This window comes from Canis aureus, chromosome 8, assembly GCF_053574225.1.
Source record: "Canis aureus isolate CA01 chromosome 8, VMU_Caureus_v.1.0, whole genome shotgun sequence".
Lineage (NCBI taxonomy): Eukaryota > Metazoa > Chordata > Mammalia > Carnivora > Canidae > Canis > Canis aureus.
The window spans coordinates 45,660,688-45,676,504 of NC_135618.1; the positions used below are offsets into that span (position 1 = coordinate 45,660,688).

General features: G+C 43.4%; 2 protein-coding genes across 5 annotated transcripts in view; one reads left to right on the forward strand and one right to left on the reverse strand.

Annotated features, from left to right (window-relative positions):
* Window positions 1–11,428, reverse strand: part of GRIN2A (glutamate ionotropic receptor NMDA type subunit 2A) — a 549,066-nt gene extending 537,638 nt beyond the window's left edge. Inside the window, exon 1 of the mRNA XM_077906606.1 lies at window positions 10,994–11,428. The gene's annotated coding sequence lies outside the window, so the exon portion shown is untranslated. The remainder of the gene's footprint in view (window positions 1–10,993) is intronic.
* The window catches only part of ATF7IP2 (activating transcription factor 7 interacting protein 2), a 55,573-nt gene continuing 48,928 nt past the window's right edge, over window positions 9,173–15,817 (forward strand). For 2 of the 4 annotated variants that reach the window (XM_077906610.1, XM_077906613.1), the window contains exon 1: window positions 9,543–9,662. The gene's annotated coding sequence lies outside the window, so the exon portion shown is untranslated. The other 2 variants (XM_077906611.1, XM_077906612.1) reach the window with 2 other exon arrangements.

Genomic DNA, 15,817 nt, shown 5'->3' on the forward strand with positions numbered 1-15,817 from the left:
CTAGGAGGGCAAGACTGAAAAGATATTGATTATATGAGAAAAAAAGGAGGGCATCATTTCATGTCCTCTGATTAGCAATTGATTAAGTAAATTATGTCAACACAACAGCACACAGTACAGGTTTTAAGAATGAACTAGCTCTACACTGATGTGGAAAGAACATATTATATCTTGATTAATAAAAGGTAAGATGAGCCCATTCATGCAATAATAAAAACTCTAAATTTGTGTTTATGTATAGAAGTGTGTGCATGTAAATAGGAAAAAGTCTGGAAAGCATGTTAAGAAGGTTAGAGTAGGGATGTGGTTAAGCTCAGTTGTGAGTAAGGGATCTCAGGGGCACCTGGGTGGCTCAGTGGTCTGCCTTTGGCTCAGGTTGTGATCCCGAGGTTCTGGGATCAAGTCCCACTTTGGGTACCCCGCAGGGAGCCTGCTACTCCTTCTGCCTATGTCTCTGCCTCTCTCTCTGAGTCTCTTATGAATAAATAAATAAAAATCCTTAAAAATAAAAAAAGAAGAAGGGATTTCAATGTTGATTGTATAGAATGCTATATGCTTTGCATTTCATAAGGATGTATATGAATAATAACTGGGTACTTTTAAAAAATCAAAATCATATCATGTACTTGGGGTAGTTTTAAAATATGCCTCCAGGGGCACCTGGGTGACTCAGGTGGTCAAGCCTTTGACTCTTGATTTCAGCTCAGGTAATGAATGATCTCAGTCAGGGTTGCGAGATCAAGCCCCGTGTTGGCTCTGGCTCTGTGCTTGGGTGTGGAGCCTGCTTAGGATTCTCTCTCCTTCTGCCCCTCCACCTCCACCTCTCTCCCTTTTTCTCTCAAACAGACAAACAAAAAGAAACAAAACAAAACAAAACAAAACATGTCTACACATTCTAGAATATTCTTCCATTTAAGTGGTAAAATTTAATTCCCTTCCTCATGAATATCAGATGTTCCAGGTAACTTGTACTTTCCTGCATAGACCTGGAATCAACTATTTCTCCAAGAAGCTCTGGTTTCTTGCAGTGGGAAGTAATATATACAATGAACACTGGGAGAGTCAGTTGCCACTAGATTGGTCTTGTTTCTTGGCTTTTCTGTGGGGAAATTTAGAAATACATTATTTCTTTTTGTTTTCAAAAGAATTATAAATTCACAGTGTACAAAAAAACTATTCGGATGAAGGTGCTTTTATGATGTAGATGAATAGACAATACCGCATTCTTTTTTCAATGGTATTTTTAAAGTTTAGTTGCTAAGGACACACCATCAAATAATTTTTTCTTGTGGTAATGAATCTTCTATTTTAGTTAGAAAGACAGAAACAATTATTCTCTCTTTTTCTAATATAGTTACTTGTCACTGAATCATTCAAATTAAATTGAGCTGTTGCATAACCAAAATTAGTATCTTTTTTGGTCTAGCTAAATATTTTTAAAATAATATTTTTGAGACGGAAAAGTAAAAAGAACAAAAGTATTCTACAATCCCGGCACTCAGAAGATTACTATTACTATTTTTAATAAAAATTATACATACACATGATAGACAGTACTTGTCAAAGTATTAACTATTTATGGATTGAAAGATTCAGTACTTTTAAGAGTCTCATGCTCTACCGACTGAGCTAGCCGGGCTGATTCAGTACTTTTAAGATGTCAATTCTCCCGTATTTGTCTATGTATTCAATATAGTCAAAATCAAAATCAGTGTACTTCTTTTTTTATATAAAGTAACAAGTGGATTTTATATTTTTATGGAAATGAGAAGGACCCAGGATAGGCAAGTGGTTTTGAAAAAGAAAAACAAACTTGGAGGATTTATACCCTCTAAATTTGAGACCTATTATAAGGCCATAGTAATCAAAACCATAGGATGCTGGCATGAGGATAAATATATAAATCAATAGGTACACATAGGGAGTCCAGAAACAGATCCATATACATATGGTCAATTGCATTTGATAAAGGTGCAGAGTAATTCAATGAGGGAATAGTGTTTTCAACAAATGTTACTAAAACAAGAAAAAACAGTATGAACAAAAGAATGACCCTTGATCCTAACCTCACACCATCTACAAAAATTAATGGAAAACTGATCTAGAACTAAATATAAAAACTATAGCTATGGGGTGCCTGGGTGGCTTAGTGGTTGAGCATCTGCCTTTGGCTCAGGGCATGATGCTGGGATGGAGTCCCTCATCGCGCTCCCTGCAGGGAGCCTGCTTCTCCTTCTGCCTATGTCTCTGCCTCTCTGTATCTCTCATAAATAAATAAAATAAAATCTTTTTTAATAAAGCTATAGCTATAAAATGTCTAAAAGAAAACATAGGGGATCCCTGGGTGGTGCAGCGGTTTGGCGCCTGCCTTTGGCCCAGGGCGCGATCCTGGAGACCCAGGATCGAATCCCACGTCGGGCTCCCGGTGCATGGAGCCTGCTTCTCCCTCTGCCTGTGTCTCTGCCTCTCTCTCTCTCTGTGTGTGACTATCATAAATAAATAAAGAAAAAATAAAAATAAAAAATAAAAGAAAACATAGGAGTGTATCTTTGTAACCTTGATTGCCTGCATTCGGTGAACTATGGATGACTGACCATATCTGACCCACTACCCATTTTTGTAAATAAAATTTTATTGGAACACAGCCATGCTCATTCAATTATGTACTGCCTATAGCTGCTTTCACACTACAATAGCTGACTTGAGCAGTCGTAACAGAGATCATATGAACCACAAAGCCTAAAATATTTACTTTTTGGCCCTTAGAGAAAAACTTTTGCTGACCTTTAAAGTTAATGTATATTTATTATATATATTTAGCAGTTCCACTCCCAGGTAGGAAAAAGAAAAAAAACATATTCCCTGAAAGACTTAAACACAAATGTTCAGAGCAACTTTATTCATAATAGATAAAACTGGAAACAACTCAAATGCCTATCAGCAGGTAAATGGATAAACAAAGTGCAGTTCATCCATACAATAAAATGCTATTCCCCATTAAAACAGAAAAAAAAAGTATTAAACACACAGTACATAGATGAATCTCAAAAATATTATGCTGGGGGCACCTAGGTGGCTCAGTGGTTGAGTGTCTGCTTTTGGCTCAGGTCATGATCCCAAGGTCCTGGGATTGAGTTCCGCATCTGGCTCCCTGCAGGGAGCCTGCTTCTCCCTCTGCCTGTGTCTCTGCCTCTCTCCGTATCTTTCATTAATAAATAAAATCTTTTTTAAAAATTATGCTGAATGAAAGATATAAAAGAGTATACACCATGTAATTCCATGTATATGAAGTTCTAGAATAGGAACAATGAATATATTTTGATTGAAAGCAAATCAGTGGTTTCCTGGGATGGGGAATCAGAGTTTGGGGGTGACTGCAAAGGATACAAGGGAATTTTGGGGAGGAGAATATTCTTGACAATGGTGGTGGTTACATTTCTCAGAACTCACTGTAATTTAAAATGTGTATTTTATGTTATTTTTATGTTCATAAAGTTGATTTTAAAAGTAAAAAAATGGGACGCTTGGGTGGCTCAGCGGTTAAGCGTCTGCCTTTGGCCCAGGACATGATCCTGAGTCTGGGGATCAAGTCCCACACTGGGCTCCCTGCATGGAGCCTGCTTTTCCCTCTGCCTGTGTCTCTGCCTCTCTCTCGCTCTGTGTCTCTCTTGAATAAATAAAATCTTTAAAAATAAAAAAATAAAAAACAAATAAAATAAAAGTAAAAAAAAAAAGTGAATGAATCAAACTTGAAATTCATACCATAGAAACAAATATTAAAGTCTCACTTAGTACAACACTTGTAATAATCTATGCAGAAACATATTTAAGTTCTGAAGCCTACTTCTGATATAATAAGCACCTTAGAGATTAACCTTGATCCCCTTGATCCCCTTGAATAAATGGTTAGGAATGTTCTGAGTAGGTTTGTGCTAGTTACCAACTGACAAGCATAAAATAACATAAATGTTTTGGGTTCTTTTTTTTTTTTTTTTTTTTTTTTTAATGTTTTGGGTTCTGCTGTAAAGATTTCCCATCAAACACACTGCAGATCAGAGACAGGAGAAGTAAATGGTAAACAGGCAGACATGTAACAGTCAGTCTTCCTCCTAGGGAGGGCCATAATGCTATAAAGACTCTCTCAAATCAGGAGAGGGAAAAAGAAAAGCTTCACAGAGTCCACATTCTAGTGCGGCTTTATCATCAATAGTCACACAACCATGGAGGATGTCCAGGAAACCAACACCTAGTATCGTTGCCTGTTTGCACAGTTATTAGCCTGTGGATGTTTCCATAAACTTTGCCATCAAAGACACCTTACGTTCCTAAACATCTTTGTGGCATCTTTGTGGCATCAAAGACACCTTACGTTCCTAAACATCTTTGTGGGCATCTTTTAATCACAGCACCCTCCCCAACTCTGATACCCATCTGTGGTGAATGCCCTAAAATGAGAACTTTGACAGGAATGGAATAATTTCAGAATTGGCAGGCTGAATGCATCCTAAACATATCTAAGCTCTTTCCATTTTAGTTGCTAAATGGATCATCCTTTATCAAGATTAGACTTGGATTATGTATGGTTTGTTGTCTGTGAAGTCAGTAGGAAAGCACAAGTGTAGGAAAATTCTGTGGTCCTAATAGCCTTGTATTGATTCTATTTTCTGCTCTGTATTTCATCTATCTCTGCTCCGATTGTTATTATTTCTTCCTTCTGGTGGCTTTTTTTTTTTTTTAAGATTTTATTTATTTATGAGAGACACAGAAAGAAAGAGAGAAGCAGAGACACTGGCAGAGGGAGAAGCAAGCTCCACGCAGGGAGCCCAATGTGGGACTCGATCCCAGGACCCCAGGATGACGCCCTGGGCCGAAGGCAGGCGCTAAACCGCTGAGCCACCCAGGGATCCCTAGCTTTTGGTTTTAGTTTAGGAACTTTTTCCAGTTCCTTAAGGTGTAAAGTTTGGTTATTTATTTGAGATCTTTCTTCTCACATAGGCATTTAGATCTCTAGATTTTTCTCAGAACCCTGTTTTCTCTGCAACTCCCCTCTCCCTCTCCCCGCAACCCCTAAGTTTTGGTCATTGTGTTTTCATTTTCACTCATGTCAAAGTATTTTCTGATTTCCTCTTTGGCCCATTGGTTGTTTAAGAACATGTTGGTTAAGTTGTACATACATGGGTGCTTTTCTGGTTTTCCTTCTATTACTGATTTCTAGTTTTATTTCACTGTGGCCAGAGGAGATCCTTTTGTGATTTCAATCTTTTTCAATGTTTCTAAGACTTGTATTGTGGCCTAACATCTGGTCTGTCCTGGAGAACTGTTCCGTGTGCATGTGAAGGTGATCATTTTCCTGTTTTGATATGGGATATCCTTCACAGGTCTGTTAGGTCTGGTTAATTTATACTGTTGTTCAAGCCCTCTATTTCCTTACTGACCTTCTTTCAGTTGTTCTAACCATTGTTGAAAGTGGCATCTCCCGTGACTGTTGCAGAATGGTCTATTTCTCCCTTGTGAGTGAATATGTTTATGACTGGATGGACCGATCTTTTTATTAATATTTAATATCCTTCTCTGTCTCTTGAAACAGTTCTTGACTATAAATCTATTTTGTCTAATATTGGTATAGCCACCCCACATGCTCTTTTGGTTGCTGTTTGCCTGGAATTACCTATTTTCAATCTACTTGTGTCTTTAGATCTCAGCTGAGTCTCTTAGCATATAATGGGGTCATGGTAATGGTTGTTTTTTAATCTATTCTGTCAAACTAGCTCTACTTTTTTTTCCCCTAAGATTTTACTTATTTATTTAGAGAGACTGAGCGGGGGGGGGGGGGGGGGGGAGCCGAGGGGAGATAGAGAGTCTGAGCAGACTCCCTGCTGATCATAGAGCCCAATGTGGGGCTTAATCTCACAACCCTGAGATCATGACCTGAGCTGAAAACAAGAGTTGGACACTGAACGGACTCAGCCACCCAGGTGCCCCAATCTATCTCTACCTTTAGAGAGTTTAATCCATTTACATTTAAAGTAGCTACTGATAAGGAAAATCTTATTGTTCTCCATTTGCTATTTCTCTCTTTTTTTCTTGTCATTCTTCAGTATCTCCAATCCTGCCTTCTTCTGTTTACATGATTTTTTTATAGTGTACCTTTTTTTTCCATTCTCATTTCATTTTCTCTGAACATGTTAAACGTTATTGTCTTACTAGTTACCCTGGGAGATTACAGACTCTTAAACCTATTACAATCTATTTTGCATTAATATCACCTTAACTTCAATAGTACACAAACCCTGCTTTTATACAGCTCCTTCCCTCCCCTTGTATCTCAACACAAATTTCATCTTTACATATTGGCTTTATCTAAAGTCAACTGATTTGTAGCTATCATTAAATCTACAAAATATATTCACAACAAAATCTAGAATGGTATTTGATCAAACAACTGAGCACACAGCCTTGCCAAGTAGACACATAAAATTTAACCATCACAATAATCATACTAAAAACAAAAAAACAAAAAAAACTTCAAGATAATAATAAATTGTCTAACTCCAGAAATGTTCTTCAGTCTACAGTATTGAGAACTATATATAATCCTGACTTCTTTTTTTTTTTTTTTAAGATATATTTATTTTAGAAAGAGAATGAGAAAGAGCATGCACAATGCACACAAGGGGAGGGGCACAGGGAGAAAAGAATCTCAAGCAGACTCCCCCTGAGCATAGCCCCTGATGTAGGGCTTGAGTTCACCACCCTGAGATCATGACCTGAGCTAAAATTACCAGTCGGATATTCAGATATTTAACCAACTTAGCCACCCCAGCACCCTTATAATATTGACTTCAGACGTTGTATTTTATGGCTGCTAAAATTCTCCAGTAAATAAAGTAGTAACAATTTGTATGTTTTTTAAATATTTTTTTCTTAATTATGTAGGCTCTACACCCAGTGAGGCTCAAATCGACAACTTAGACATTGAGACGCACTCTCCACCAACTGAACCATCCAGGTACCCCAACGTGTATGTTAAGGTAGGAATGTTGACAGATAGGTTAGGAAAAAGGCAAAAAAACCTGGTTTTTAGTAGTGCCCATTTAGTAATCACATGAATAGCTCTCCACAAAAAAATAGTGATAAACATTCATTGAGCACCTACTGTGTGTTAAATGCTTTATTATAGGCTTTACATGGATTTAATCCATGTAATTTAATTCATGCAACAATTCTAAACGGTTGCTTCCCCCCCCCCCTTTTTCTAAGAGGTAACTTTTTACTATATTTCTTGTATTGGTAATTTCCACTTTACAGATAAGGAAACTGAGGTATAGCTTAGAGTACAATCAAGAAAATAGAAACCACTGCAGAAATGTCAAGCATAATGATATTTTGTGCAGAGAATTTGGTGCTTAAAATTCTTTAGGAGGAAAAAAGCCTTTGGAAGGGCCAGAGGGGTGACTGTTACATTGGTTTTATTTGAGCCACAGCTTCTATGTTCCAAGGAGTAGGGAAGCTGATGCTGTTGCTGCCAAAAAAGTTCAGAAAAAAACACATTTGATTGTCACAGCTGCCTTATATCACTGAAGCAGGGACTGGCAGGGAAGAGAGCCAAAGCCCAAGCAAAATATACAGAATGGCAATTTATGTCTTTCTTCTACTTTCCAAAACTCAGAAAGCGTTGTCCTACTTGGCAAAATGACAATAAATCCAGAGCAGTGGCCATGGGGCATCTGGGAAACGCAGCTCCCAGGATTCTAGGCGTGGCCCTGGGATTGCTGAGAGGGGTATGAGAAAGAATGCTAGTATTAATTTTCTATTGTCCCCGTAACCAATCACTACAAATTTAGTGGCTTAAAACAATGCTCAGTTGTCGTGTCACAGTTTTATAAGTCGGAAGCCCAGTGGACTCAGCCTGTAGAGCATGTAACTCTTGATCTCAAGGTCGTGAGTTCACGTCCCATGTTGTGCATACAGCTTACTTTAAAAAAAAAAAAAAAAAGGCACACAATTATACTATTACCCTAAATGGACATGACATTTCTAAAGGCTACTTCTCACTCTTTGAATTAAGTCCAAATTCTTTATCTGGCTCCAATTCACTTGCCTCTCACACCCTCTCTTTTTTTCTCAGCAACCCTATGTATACTCTTCAACTATATTGAAAATCATTTTTCCAAAACAAAAACAGTTGTGCAAGGATTGGCGCTGGTTTGCATTTTTCGCCCATTTCCTTAGTGTTTGACCTCAGATCATCGGATTCTCGTGTCTGTTTCTGCCTTTGTAGATGTTGCAATAGCACCTAACACTTTTCCAGAAATTTCTAGAAAAGTCCACTGAACACACCTGAGACCACTGGAACGAAAATGGGAAAAAAAAAAGGGGGGGGGTAAGGGGGACAAATAACGTCTATTAAAAAAAAATAGTATTGACTTTGCGGACACCCTCCCCCCCTTCCAGAATCCCTGGACCTGGTTTTGGGAACCCACTGGGTACTTTATTGTGCTCATGACCCAGCCTGCTGGAATGTCAGGCCTCCTCTCCTTTTTCTCGTGGCCAGTGACTGTTCCAAGGCAGGGCAGCTCTCTCTTGGCGACCAGAAGGGCTTTACCGCACAACTGACCCTTGTTCGTTGGGTCAGCCTCGAGCACAGAGAGGGCACTCAGAACTGCCTGGACGCACAGCAATCCCACCGAGGGCCATTAACCGCCTCAGGAAACCCAATGCAGCCTGGGGGGGGGGGTGCATGGGGGGTGGGGGATGGGGGGTGGGAGAGGGGCAGGTTCCCAGGACAAACTGCAGGAAACTCCAGAAAATGCCACTGGGTGGGCCTGGCCCGCCGGCCCGGCTCGCACAATTTAAGGAGCGGCCCCCCCCAACTCCGCAATCCCGGTAAATAAAGTGCTAAAGGCCAGAGTGTGAACATTCAAATGGGTTTTTGCAAACAAGGTTGCCCTGGTAACGCCAACAGCGTCGCAGGAGCTCCGCGGAGCAGCAGCCCGGCCCCGCCCCCTCCTCAGGCCCCGCCCCCGCCCCGGCGGCTATGGCGGGGAGCGAGCTGCCGGCACCCCGCAGCCGACTTCCACACCTCCGGCCGCGGCCCCCTCCCAGCCCCGCCCACCCCGCCCGGGCGCCCCTGATTGGCTGCGCCGCCGCACGTTCGCGCCGTCATTGGCTGCGCCTCCGGCGGGGGGCGGGCGCGGGCAGACTCACCTCGGCGCGCGCTGGCTGGAGCCTCATTGTGCGCGGCGATTGCCGTCGGCGGGGCTGCCGTGGCGGGAGGCGGCGGGCGAGCGCCGCCCGAGGTACGTTGGCGCCGGCGGGAGCCCCGCGCGAGCGGCGGTTGGCCGGGTCGGCGGTTGCGCGGGCCGCGCGCCTCTGCAGGGCCGGGCCGCAGTGACCCGGGGACGCCGCGCGAGCCGGGCGGTCGTGGTCGTGGTCGCGGTCGCGGCGGCGGCGGCGGCGGCGGCGGGGCGGGGCGGAGCGGAGCGGCCCCGGGGCTCCCACTGGCGGAGGAGATGCCCGCGGCGGGCGGCTGCACGGTCCGCGGCGCTTCCCGAGGGGGCGGGCGGGGGGCGGCGGCGTGCGCCCCGCCGGGGCGGGCGGGGGAGGGGCGGGGTCGCGCCTCCCGAGGGACTCGGCGGCGGCCCGGGGATTCCAACTTCCGCGTAAGTACCGCGTCGGGGGCGCGGCTGGGCGGGCCAAGCGGGGGCCGGCGGGGCCGGGACAGAGGGCGGTGGGGGGCGAGGCGAGGCGAGGCGAGGCGAGGCGGGCCCTGCTCTGGCCGGGGGTCCGACGGCGCGGCTGGGGCGCGGCTGGGGCGCGGCTGGGGCGCGGCTGGGGCGGGGCTGGCGCGCACGTGGCTCCAGCCCTCGCCGACGGGGCCCTTCCGCCCTCGCTTTTAAGGCCCACGGTGAAGTCCGTGCCTACCTCCGCCTCTGAGATTGCTGTCTGCCCCCGACCATCCGCCCCCGCATCCATCCCCCCACCCACCCCCTTCCATCCCCTCACCCACCCCCCTCCACCACCCATCCACCCCATCTATCCCCCATTCTTCCCCGTCCACCCCCCTCCATCCCCCCATCCAGCCCCCTCATCCCCCATCCTTCTCCCATCCAGCCCCCTCCATCCCCCATCCTTCCCCCCATCCACCCTCCCTCCATCCCCCATCCAGCCCCCTCCATCCCCCATCCAGCCCCCTCCATCCCCCATCCTTCCCCCATCCACCCGTCTCCATCCCATCCATCCCCTTCCATCCCCCATCCACCCCCCTCCATCACCCATCCACCCCATCTATCCCCCATGCTTCCCCCGTCCACCCCCTCCATCCCCCATCCAGCCTCCTCATCCCCCTCCTTCTCCCATCCAGCCCCCTCCATCCCCCATCCAGCCCCCTCCATCCCCCATCTTTCCCCCATCCACCCTCCCTCCATCCCCCATCCTTCCCCCATCCACCCGTCTCCATCCCATCCATCCCCTTCCATCCCCCATCCACCCCCCTCCATCCCCCCTCCATCACCCATCCACCCCATCTATCCCCCATGCTTCCCCCGTCCACCCCCCTCCATCCCCCCATCCAGCCCCCTTATCCCCCATCCTTCTCCCATCCAGCCCCCTCCATCACCCATCTTTCCCCCATCCACCCTCCCTCCATCCCCCATCCAGCCCCCTCCATCCCCCATCCACCCGTTTCCATCCCATCCACCCTCTTCCATCCCCTCACCCACCCCCCTCCATCACCCATCCACCCCATCTATCCCCCATTCTTCCCCCGTCCACCCCCCTCCATCCCCCCATCCAGCCCCCTCATCCCCTATCCTCCCATCCAGCCCCCTCATCCCCCATCCAGCCCCCTCCATCCCCCATCCTTCCCCCTTCCACCCCATCCATCCCCCATTCTTCCCCCATCCACCCGTCTCCATCCCATCCATCCCCTTCCACCCCCCATCCACCCCCCTCCAGCACCCCCATTTATCCCTCCCCTCGTCCATCCCCCTACCGGCTCTGCCTCCCGTTCTGGCAAAGTTGGAGGCAGTGTGCAGTGCAGAGAGGACGAAGCGGTCGGTAGGGTTTGAAAAACGTGCCTTCCCGCGCCGCCTTGCCTGTTTGGGTGCCTGAAAGACGAAGCCGCTGCCTGTCGGGGGCTCCAAGCCGAGCTCGCTCCGCCGGCCCTAGCGACGCGTGTGTGCGCGAGGCCCCTTAGAAGGGAAGCGGTGCAAGGGCTTGCGTCCTGTCCTCCGCAGCCGGGCTGTGCGGTCTCGGCAGGCTGGGCGTCCGTGTTCGCCCCGCGAGGATTTTGTCCTGAGTCTGACTCGTAGCCCTTTAAGCCACCCGCGAGACGCAGGTGTTTGCAAAGCAAGCGGTGAAGAGCAGTCAAGGCGTAACTTCTGTCCCGCGAGAGCTATTGAGAATGCAAAAAGGCAGCGCCTCTGAATCGAGGATTCATTACGTGGAGGTCAGGCCTCTGTGAAGTAGGCCTGCGTAGTGGGCCCTGCAGTGCAGCTGGAGAGTTGTTGGGTCTGGCCCGAATCAAAGTCGACCTAACGCGCAGTCCTGTCTGCAGATTTTTACAGACCTCCTAGGGCCGACTTCTGCCCCCAAACAGAGAGGCACGGACAGTGCCGTGTCGGAAATGAATTCCGTCTTCCAAGACCTGGCGCGTCTGGCTGGGTACATCTTGAATTCTGCTGCGTTACCTTATTGACGCCTGTACGTCACCTCGGCTTTCTGTCCACTGTATTTCCTTGCTACTCAATATCTTGAATTTGGTATGAAAATACTGTGTGCCCCCCACACCTTTGCTTGTGCATGCCCTGTAATTATCTTGTAGTGGGTGGGTACAAATGTATTGCATTTCATGTAATCAGATTTTTCGTCATCTGTTACAAATAAAGATGAATTTTATAACTGAATGTGCAAGAGTGTTAATTCTCATTAAGTTGAGGAAGATTATAGTAAATCTAAAAAATAACTATACCTTATTTTGTCTCCTATTCTTGTATCACTTACATACTCAGTCCTCTGAGGTTTTTTTTTTTTTTTTAAAGATGTTATTTAAGAAGAGAGCAGGAGCAGGGGAAGGAGGAGGGGCAGTATGAGAGGGACAAACAGAATTCCCTCCTGAGCGGGGGAAATTGACTGGTGACCTGTTCCTGGGACCCTTAACCAATGTAGCCACCCAGGCACCCCTGTTCTCTGAGTCTTAAACTTTGACATACACCTTTAAAATGTATTACTCTAGACTCAGGTACCTAACTTCTTATCACTCTTCAGCTTTACCAATCTCAGTAGGACAGAAAGATCGTAGTCAGGCAATATTTGGAGAGAAATAACTGACTCTCTGGTAGGGAGAGATAATAAGATGTAGTTTGAGTTTTTGAACTCCTGATTAAATTTCGTGGGATATGAAGGATGTTCATTGACAAACCTTCCTAAATTTAATGATGTAGATGCACTAAATGTATCTAATGCACTAAGTGTACTGTTAATATACTTCTGTGACTCTGTGGTGTACAGTGCTGCTGATGGGAAATAGCTATGGTAAAAGTTGCTGAGGGCTGTTTTTGGTACTTTAAGGGAAAAATAACCCTGGTTGGCTTTCCAGAAGTTAATTTTTATATGGTAGCATACATTTAATCAGCATTTTATAAAGCTGTATGAGCATCATCTTCCTTAGGATATAAAAGTAAATAAAACAGCTCTGCTCTCAAAGCTCATTACTAAAAATATGTTTGTAATGGAATATTCGCATAAGGAAGTCATTCTCTTGGAGGAAGGCGTTATTGAAGAGATGATCTTTAAACATGACCTTGAAGGAGTGGGGAAAAGGGAAAAGGATACTTGACAGTTGTGATTAATTTTAAAACAGTTAAGGATAGAATTATAGGAAATCAGGAGACAAATTATCAATAGCTTCAGGAAAAACAAGATCTAATAGGAAAGATAATGTAATCATGATACTCCGATTATATAGAAAATATTTGCCTAAAACTTAAATATTAGCTATAAATATGATAAGGCATATAGGGTGTAGAAAAGAGCTAAATCTCCTCTGTAAACATAGGGACTTAATAATGGTTAGAATTTGTAAGTCCAGTAACTAGTGTGAACATATTTTAAAATCCTGAGATATAAAACAAGTTGTTAAATCATTTAAAATTGATTGCCACTGGGCATTAAGGAATGCTGACAAGCAACTACTTCATTTTATTATGAACACCTTAGACTTTTATGGTATTAAATTGTTAAAATTTTGAAGTTAAAGCAAAATTCTGACAGCACTTAGAAAGTGGCTAATGCAGCTGGTCCATGGACCACACCTAGAGTTGTAAGGATTAGTTTATAATCATGAGATTGTCACTTGGGACAAGTTGGTCAAGTTTTGTCATTTTGTTGACCATTGTATACCCTGGAAGATAACCTTGTCTCTTCATAATTCCTTATCAGACTTAATCTTTCAATACAAGATTTGTTTGAGTCTTAAAATCTGAGGATTAAATGCTGGCTCCAAACTGTGTTTCCTTGAACAAGTTTTATAGGGTAGCTCAGTCTGGTTGGTTTTTTTAAGTTTCACTTTTTAGTAAAGGGAAGGTAAAGATTTGGTCCAGTGCATTTTTAAAAATATAACAAGAATTGCTATTTTAGGGTTGATAATGTACTATCAGCCAAAAGCATTATGAGAGATTTCGTAATCTCTCAATCCATCACCAGCAATAGAGAAAATAAATCAGTATCTACTAAATGCTTCAAATTATATAAGGGAAAAAACACAATGATTAAAAGAGGTGGACAAACCCACAATCAGTGTTTTTAATAGCTGGAAGATTTTGAACAGCACAACAAAAAAATCTGAACTAGTTGCTAGTTGGTGTTTACATATAATAATACCACCCCCAATGATGTTAGAAGACATATTTGCTCAAGTATATATGGAGCTTTTGGAAAAATTAACCGTGAACTTAGACTCAACAAATAAGAAGATTGAAATCATTTTGGAGGATATTCTCCAATTATGGTACAATTAAGCTAACTTTCAACAGAAATATAAATAGGGAATCTGCAATTACCTTGATATTAATGTTTTAAAATAATCCACAGATCATAGAAGAAATTATAGTGGAAACTAGAAAATATTTTGAACCAAATGTTAAAATTGAGATAGGGTTTGTCAAAAAATGTGGGATTCAACTAAAGCAGAACTAGAGGAAAATGTTAATAGCTTTAAGTGTAAAGTAAGGAGGGGAAAAGAATGGAAAACTAAAGATCTGAGTTTTCATCCCAAGGTGGAAAAAGAACAAAACCTGAAGAAAATGGAGTTAAAGTGTTAACAGGAGGTTACCTGGGTGGCTAGGTTGGTTAAGTGCCTTTTACATGGATCATGATCTTGGGGTCCTGGGATTAAGTCTTGTGTCAAGCTCCCTTCTCAATGAGGAGTCTGCTTCTCTCTGTCCCTCTGCCCCGCCTCCCCCCCCTTGTGTGCACACACTTTCTCTCAGATAAATATAATCTTTAAAGATAAAATGCCAACAGGAAATGATGAATACTGTGTACAGTAGGAAGTCAGGAAAGCCAAACATCAGTGCTTTGAAAGTATTGATTAAATGGACGAATTTCTAGTAAGAATGATGAAGGAAAAAAAACCCCACATCACTAATATCAAGGATAAAAAGAACACTACACCAGGCTCAGTGAAGCTTTGCTGGCTATAAGGGCAAAGGAGCAGTGGCAGCAGCAACAACAGCAGAGTCCCTGTGCCAGACAGCCACGGGCCAGAGTGACTTCAACCCGCTGAACCACTGGGGCTGGGCCTGCTGCAAAACCAACTTCCGGTGCCCATGGGTGCAAATATACTTTGACTTCACTCAGTGTGCTGACATCTGCCCAGATGAGAAGGCTGTGCAGGTGGTAAGACAGCTGGAGTCTGGCCTGCGCTGACACCACCCCCGTCCATTTTTTAAAAAGAAAAGTACTACAGATCTTGCAAATGTTACAAATATAGAGAATATTATGAAGAACTTTATAAATTTGAAATTCTTGTGAAGGGGAAAACAACTAAAAGGAACAAAAAGATGCAAAATATATTAATGGTTCTGTGTCTATCTTTAAAAATTCAATCATAGTTGAAAACCTTTATCACTAAGTTAACTCCAAGCCCAGATGGTATTATGGTGAATTATTTCTCACATTTAAGAAAGAAGTAATACCATCTGTAAACATAAACTTTTCAGAAAGTCTTTTATTTAGACTTTTACGAGGTCACCATAACCTTGGTGTAAAAACCCAGTAAAGGAAAATTAGACTCCTCTCTCTTAACATTGATACAGAATTCCTAAACACAATGTTAACAAATTGAATCCAGGAATATGGAATATCTAGGAATAAGATAGAGTAAATAATTTAAAATATGTATCAGTGTGATGCAAAATAATGGAAATTTATAAAATATATAATCTCATGAGATTATATGATCATCTAAATAGATATGAAAAGATTTGATTAAATACTACATTCATGATAATTAGGAATAAAGGTGTGATTATTAATGCAATAAAGTGTATCTCCAAAAATTATTACAAAAACCATATTTAGTGATGAAGTGCCACTTGTCAAAGTTTGATTTGATGAGAGAAACAACACTAACAGCATGCCTATTCATATATTGGAGGTTTTAAATGTAGAAAGAAAAAATAAGGATTAGCAAGAGAAAATCATGACATTACCTACATAGAAGATTCAAACAAGTGCATCTAATGAATTAATTGGAGATGTGATCAATTACAACACGGATTATATTTCTCTAATAAGCAGAACTGTGAAATTTTAA